The following is a 7242-nucleotide window of genomic DNA, read 5'->3' as shown; positions in this document are numbered from 1 at the left end:
TGCCTTGTGCACTTAAATCGGTTTTCATAAACTTTTTTCAAATGAGTCGGTTAATTGTATTTACCAGTGAAAACTGACGTATTTTCTAAAGACTAAGTGGCAGGTACTACTCGTAATAGGCTGGGAGTTGCTCGGTGTCGAAAAAGAGGATCTTGTAAATCCTTAAAGATGCCTTAAAGTCTGCTAAACTTCATTTTATACATTCTGTAAGGATCCACCTGTGGATTTGATATTACAGGCTCGTCTAAAATCAATACTTTGATATTTTCAGACATTTGAGTTTGTAATAATATTTTATATTCCAAGACTTCCGCTGTGCTATTCTGTGTATGTTTGACCACGATAATATCAACTACGTCACGATACTCCCTACCGGGCCCACCGGTAATATGTGGAAATATCGGGGTGTGACAGGAACACCATGTCGAGATACAATTTCATCCACATAAATTTTAGCAAGCTTGTCAGCAGATAGATCCTCACGGATCGGCAAGAAATGCGTTGATTTGGTAAGACGATCAACAACTACCCAGATGGCATCATGACCTTTCTTAGTGCGCTGAAGTTTGGTAATAAGATCCATAGCAATGTTTTCCCATTTCCAAACTGGAATCTCTGGTTGCTCCAATAATCCAGAGGGATGTTGATGTTCAGCCTTAACCTTAAGAGAAGTAAGGCATTTTGATACGTATAAGGCAATGTCTTTCTTCATACCAGGCCACCAATACTGGGTTCGAAGATCCTTATACATTTTATCTGTACCAGGATGAATAGAATAACGAGACTTATGAGCTTCATCCATAAGCAAGGTGCGGAGATTGTCTTGACTTGGGACCCACAAACGGTCCATGAAATAATATGATCCATTGTCTTTCAGTTCAAGATCAGGCTTAATGTGATAGGGTAATTCCTTACCCATCAAACCTTGTGAAAAACAAGTATGTTGAGCCTGAGAGATGCGGGTTTGAATATCAGATCGAACCTGAACACAATGAAGCTTGACTCGTTCTTTACGACTCAATGCGTCAGCCACGACATTCGCCTTACCAGGATGGTAGCGAATTTCGCAATCATAGTCGTTTAGAAGTTCAACCCAACATCGTTGCCTCATGTTGAGTTCTTTCTGATTGAAGATGTGCTGAAGACTTTAGTGGTCAGTTAAAACCACACATTTAGTTCCATACAAGTAGCGTCTCCAGATCTTGAGAGCGAATAAAACTGCACCTAACTCAAGATCATGAGTAGTGTAGTTCTTTTCGTGTATCTTCAATTGTCTCGACGCGTAAGCTATGACTTTGTTCCTTTGCATGAGAACACAGCCAAGGCCTAAGTTAGATGCATCACAATACATGACAAAGTCATTATTGCCCTCAGGTAAAGATAGAATAGGTGCATCACAAAGTTTCTGTTTCAAGGCCTGAAACGCCTCTTCCTATTTAGATCCCCATTCAAAGGGTTTATTCTTCTGAGTTAACGGAGTGAGAGGAACTGCAATTTTGGAGAAGTTTTCGATGAAGCGGCGGTAATAACCCGCGAGACCAAGAAATGAACGAACTTCAGTAGGAGTAGTAGGTGTATCCCAATCCTTAATCGCACTGATCTTGGAGGGATCTACATGAATACCTTGTTCGTTAACGATATGCCCCAAAAACTGAACATCCTTAAGCCAAAATTCGCATTTAGAGAATTTGGCAAAAAGTTGTTCCTTCTTCAGGAGTTCCAAAGTAAGACGAAGATGTTGCTCATGGTTAGCTTGTGTCTTAGAATAAATTAAGATGTCATCAATGAAAACAATGATGAACTTATCTAAATAAGGCTTACAAACCCTATTCATCAAGTCCATGAAAACAACAGGAGCATTAGTTAAACTGAATGGCATAACTGTGAACTCATAATGCCCATATCTAGTGCGGAATGTTGTCTTGGGAATATCTTCTTCATGCACATGAAGTTGATGATACCCAGAACGTAGATCAATCTTTGAAAAACAAGTAGCACCCTGTAACTGATCAAGGAGATTAGCAATGCGAGGTAGGGGATATCGATTCTTGATGGTAAGCTTGTTAAGCTCACAATAATCGATGCACATCCTGAAAGATACATCCTTCTTCTTGACAAAAAGAATGGGAGCACCCCAAGGTGAAAAGCTAGGACGAATAAAACCTTTGTCAGAGAGTTCCTGAAGCTGCTGATGCGTGTCGTGTGTTATAGGTTTTTATATATATTTTAAGCCTGTTTACACTTTTTAGCCAAGTTTTAAATTTATAAAACACGATATTTACTAACACTAAACACACATATAGGCAAATGCACCCATCGTGGACGTAGTATAGTGTTGGTAAGATACCGAGGTCATCCAAGGACACAAGAGCTTTTAGTACCGGTTTATCCTCAACGTCTAATCAAATCAAAAAGTTAGAAAAAGGTTTTAAACTAGAAAAATAAAACTAACTAAAATACTGAAAAATAAAACAAAAATAAAAACAGATAGACAAGAAGAATCACTTGGATCTGACTCATGTGTAGTGTAACCTTTGATTATTTCCGCACTTTTGCACTTTTTAAGAGATTATCTTAGTTATTGTAGTAGGCCTCTCTTTTGAAGGTGACGTTACCCTCAACCCAGTAGTTTGAGTCAGCAAGGATATAATCCTAAAGGGTCGGATTATTGAAAGATAATTAATTAAGTTATTAATGCATAATGTGGTAGGCCCCTCTTTTAAAGGTGATGTTACCCTCGGCTAAGTAGTCTGAGTCAGCAGGGATACAGTCCTAAGTAGCCGGGTTAAAGTTTTAATAATAGCTTACTTATGAGGGGATCAAAGAGTTTGGACCCCCGCCATCCAATACCGGTGGGTATTGAAGGAGGTCCTACTAAATTTGACCCAGGTCCTTTGCAGGATCTATACACTGAACAATGGCAAGACTCTTACCAAACCGTTCCCTTAAACCCCGACCAGGTAGCCAACATATCTCCATATAGACCGTGGAGATATGAAAGGTGAAAATCTTTTATTTTATATAGACAGTAAAACAATGCCAAGACACCACGGACAAACGATAAGGAAGAATCACCTTCAACATAAGAAACTAGTTATTAAAGTCATTAATACATAACCAAATAAAAAGTGCAAAAAGATTAAAAACAAAAAGTATTACATTAAAAACTTGTTTTCACCAAGTGATGTAAGAGACTTAGGCAAACATGGCATTTGATTGTCAAGAACTCATACGATCAATCTTGGATCCCGAGACGACTCACACACTCTATGATGGACAATGGATGATGGTGGTGGATGATGGTGTTGTGATGGTGGTGGGTGGTGGGTGAAGTATGAAAGAGGTGGTGTGCCAAGGGATGAGTTGCAAGTGATCCAAGCCTCCTATTTATAGGCTGAGCAGAAGCTCGGGCACGGCCCCGTGTCCATTGGGCATGGCCCCGTGTCCATCCCTCTTATCTTTCTTCATTAATTGCAGTTTAGCTGCATTAGTTGACCACGCCCCCGTGTCCGCTGGGCACGACCCCATGTGCAGAAGCGTATCTGTACTATCAAGATTTCCTCAGATTCTGCGAATCTAAGAGTTGACCACGGCCCCGTGTCCGCTGAGCACGACCCCGTGGTAGGCGATAGAAACTTTTGTCTTTTCTGCTGACACTTGGGCACGCACCTGTGCTCGTAGAGCACGGGGCGTGTTCAACCTTCTGTTCTCTTGTTTTACTTGGGGGGATGCTGTCTGGGAGGTCGGGCATGCCACGTTTGTTCCTTTTCTTGTATTTATGTTAGATTAGCTGCCTTTTTGCTTCTTTTGTTTATTTGAGCTCATATATTCCTGAAAAAAGGGTTAGTTTATGCCTCAATTGATGTAATTTATATGTTGCATTTTGTGCACATCAAATACCCCCACACTTGAATCTTTGCTTGTCCTCAAGCAAAACTCTTTATAATGTGGCTTTACACTCCCAAATGGAATGGGTAGAAGAGAAGGTTTTTGGGCTTGTCATAGAGTGTCGGGATTCCAAGATTTTTATTGGGTTTTATTTTTATTTATTTACAATCCTATTCGTCATGATTTATTAAAAACATTACATAAGATAAATTACTTATTAGGGCATAACATGCCTTTTTAAAATTCCATTTATATACAAGTTCACATACCTCACGGGGGATCACTCAACACTCGGCCAAAGATGTATTTTAGTGAATCACTCAAGAGCGGCATGGAACTTACTCCTACCATAAGCTTGCCAAGCAATCAATCCTCCTCCTTTTTAACTATACACCTTTGTAAATATCAAGAGGACTTTTGGGGTGAAGGGTTAGGCTTGGGCTAAGGTAGGTGGTTGGGTTAGTGGTTAGTAGAAAGGGCGAAAGGCGTAAAAAGCATCGGTTTTTCGAGAGAATTTTATTTTTCATAACTTTTTATTTTGATGAAGCATTTCTTTCAAAACAAAGTTATTTTTGATAAACTTGTTTGTTAATTTCTTTTGGCTTCATCATCATCATCATTTTTTTTATAAGCAAGTCATAAGAAAAACCGAGCCTTGTTACTAAAATAAAGGTGTTGAAATGAAAAAGGGTTTTGGTGGGTAAAAGGGTGTTTGTTTTGGGTTAAGAAATGAAAAGGTTTAGGCTCAAAGGGGTTAACTAGGGGGATTTTAGGTAGGTGGTAAAAAAAAGAAAAATAATGGTGTAGAAATAAAAAGGGTTAGTCCTAATGCCTCCATCATTTACTTACTCGGGTTTAAGTTGGTGAGGACCGGGAATGTATTGTCGTGTCAAGTTCTAAAGTCGTAAGAACCAAGCGGCTATTCACACAAGAAACGAAAAATGAGGATTTAGTTTAAAGATATGTATTTGTATGCTCAATAAAGGCTCAAAACTCACTTTTGTGGGAATGAGTTTTTGTGTGATCAAGTATATATAATCAAATTTTAACTAAAATTGTCATGCTGTTTCATAATTTTCTTATGTTGGTTCTTTTTATCACGACGCTATCGGTTGTAAATTTGTAAAAACATAACCTTTTTAAAGCTTGTAATTTCCAACTTAAACTAAGACAAGTAAAAAAATGAAAATTTTTGAAAAAAAAAATTTGGGCTGCTTAGCGGTTCCAATAGAGTTTTGTGTAAGGCTTGTAATTAGGACTTACAAGATTCAAGGTTTTAGCATCCCCCCGACAGTTAAATTACACATTGTCCTCAATGTGTCCCAAAATTAAGTTTTTAGGTTGATTGAATGTGAAAAAGGTGTGAAAAAGAAAAAAATTATGTTACTGGGCGTATCGACACGGCCCCGTGGTCACCGGGCACGGCCCCGTGTTCATATCGCCAGTAACAGAAATTGAGAAAAAGAAACAGAAGCCTGGGCACGGGGGTGTGTTCAGTGAGCACACCCCGTGTCCAGTTACCTGAACTGGGCATTTCTTGCAGACTGTGCAGCACGGGGCCGTGTTGGGCGGGCACGGCCATGCTGAACTTGCTGTAATGAAGAAAAATCTTTCGGGATGTCCTGTTTTCGTGCATGGGATGCTGGTGCAAGTTTCCCTTGTTTTCCTTCACCATCCCGAGTGTGTTTTATCCATTACAACATCATCCAAACACCAAATTAGCTAAAACCATCATTCATTAAAACATAGAGAAAATTACATAATATTCCTAATAAGTTAATATTTTAGATAATTAGGTCAAACGAAGCACAAGAAGTTTAATCCAAGAAGTTCTAGCCTAAAATTTATTCTATTAGCAAAATTTCCGAAAAGATAATTCTCTCGGTTGGATGCGGCTTTGAAGAACTTCTTTCTCCGGGCATGGGTCCCTCATATGTCGGCGAGACATTCCTCTATCTCCCTTAGGAGAAGAAAGGCGGGCTCATTAGCATCGGTTTGAGGGGGTGCAACCTCCACTGGGACTTCTTGTAGATCTTCAAGAGGAGGCTCCGTTGGAATGTCATCCCATCCGGTAGGATTGTTGACTCCAAGTGCTAGGTTCCAATCCTCTGGAGGGAGGATTGGCTCTATGGGAGGTGTTACAAGAATGTTTAACCTCTGGTGCAAGAGGTTAATTTCTTGAAAACTGTTTTCCAACCCCACCGTAAGATAATTTATACGGTCTATAAGGACCTCCTCTACCGAAGTCATCTCGTCAAGAGCTTCACGTAATGCCATTATGTAGCGTACGAGAGTTGCTTCAATTGAAGACCTTCTTTCCCTTCGACTGTTTCTAGAGTGCGCAGAAGAGGTTCCACTGTTTTGGCTTGACATTCTACGAAAATAAACGGGAAAGAGTTTATTTTAATGAAACAGTACCTGCGGACACGACCCCGTGTTCACCTTTCTGCAGATTTTTGGAATAAGGAATCTTGAAGTTTCAAATTATTTTCCCAACTTATGAAGCATTTTTGAGCAGTAATAACTTAAAACAATGTTATACAACTTATTTTTAACAAGATTCCTTGAACAAAAACCCAACAAACATCACAATAAAGCTTGGAATCATGGTGATCTCAAGCTTCAATGGAGGTGTTGAGGCAAGAAAGATGAAGAAGAAGGTAATGGATAAAAGAGGAAAGGACAAGATGGTTGTGAGGACCTTCTTTTAGAAAATACCTAGGATGGTATGTGAGAAGATCCTCTCAAATCTCTGTCCCTGGATGGCCCAAATGTGCAGGATTCTTGGCTGCATTTATAGAAAACGACAGCACGCTGCACACCGCCCCATGTCGGCTGGACACGGTCCAGTGTGCAGACGGGATCCTGACACATTTTGTCCGTTTTTTGACAAAAAGTCAGAAAGGAATCTTTTGGTGGATACGGGGGCGTGTTGACCTAGGTACGGCCCCGTGTCGAGAGGCTGTCAATGAAGTTTGTCTATTTTCAAGGAACTTATCCAGATCGGGCGGTTCCTTACTGGATGGAACAACCCCAAAGTGCCTAAGATACCTTAATTGCTCTAGACTAAGACGAGAACGCAAGAGGTTGTCGGTGAGGGTGATTCCTATGCTAAATGTAGGTGGACAAGTCCAACCCTTTCCCGGGCTCTCGTTAAAGAAGGTGTATGCCGAATCACTCAGGTCTATGTATGCATCGAACGAGGTCGATGGAGAGTCCTTCACGGCACAATCGACACAGGGACGACTATCGCTTAAGTCATCGCTAGAGTTAGAGGTAACATCGGGAACAACGAAGTTGTTTTCATTTGAATGCGATCCCAACAATTCTTCTTGGGTATCGTCTTGAGATGAA

The sequence above is a fragment of the Helianthus annuus genome, chromosome 1 (genome assembly GCF_002127325.2).
Source record: "Helianthus annuus cultivar XRQ/B chromosome 1, HanXRQr2.0-SUNRISE, whole genome shotgun sequence".
NCBI lineage: Eukaryota > Viridiplantae > Streptophyta > Magnoliopsida > Asterales > Asteraceae > Helianthus > Helianthus annuus.
Note: the sequence above shows the minus strand (reverse complement) of the source record.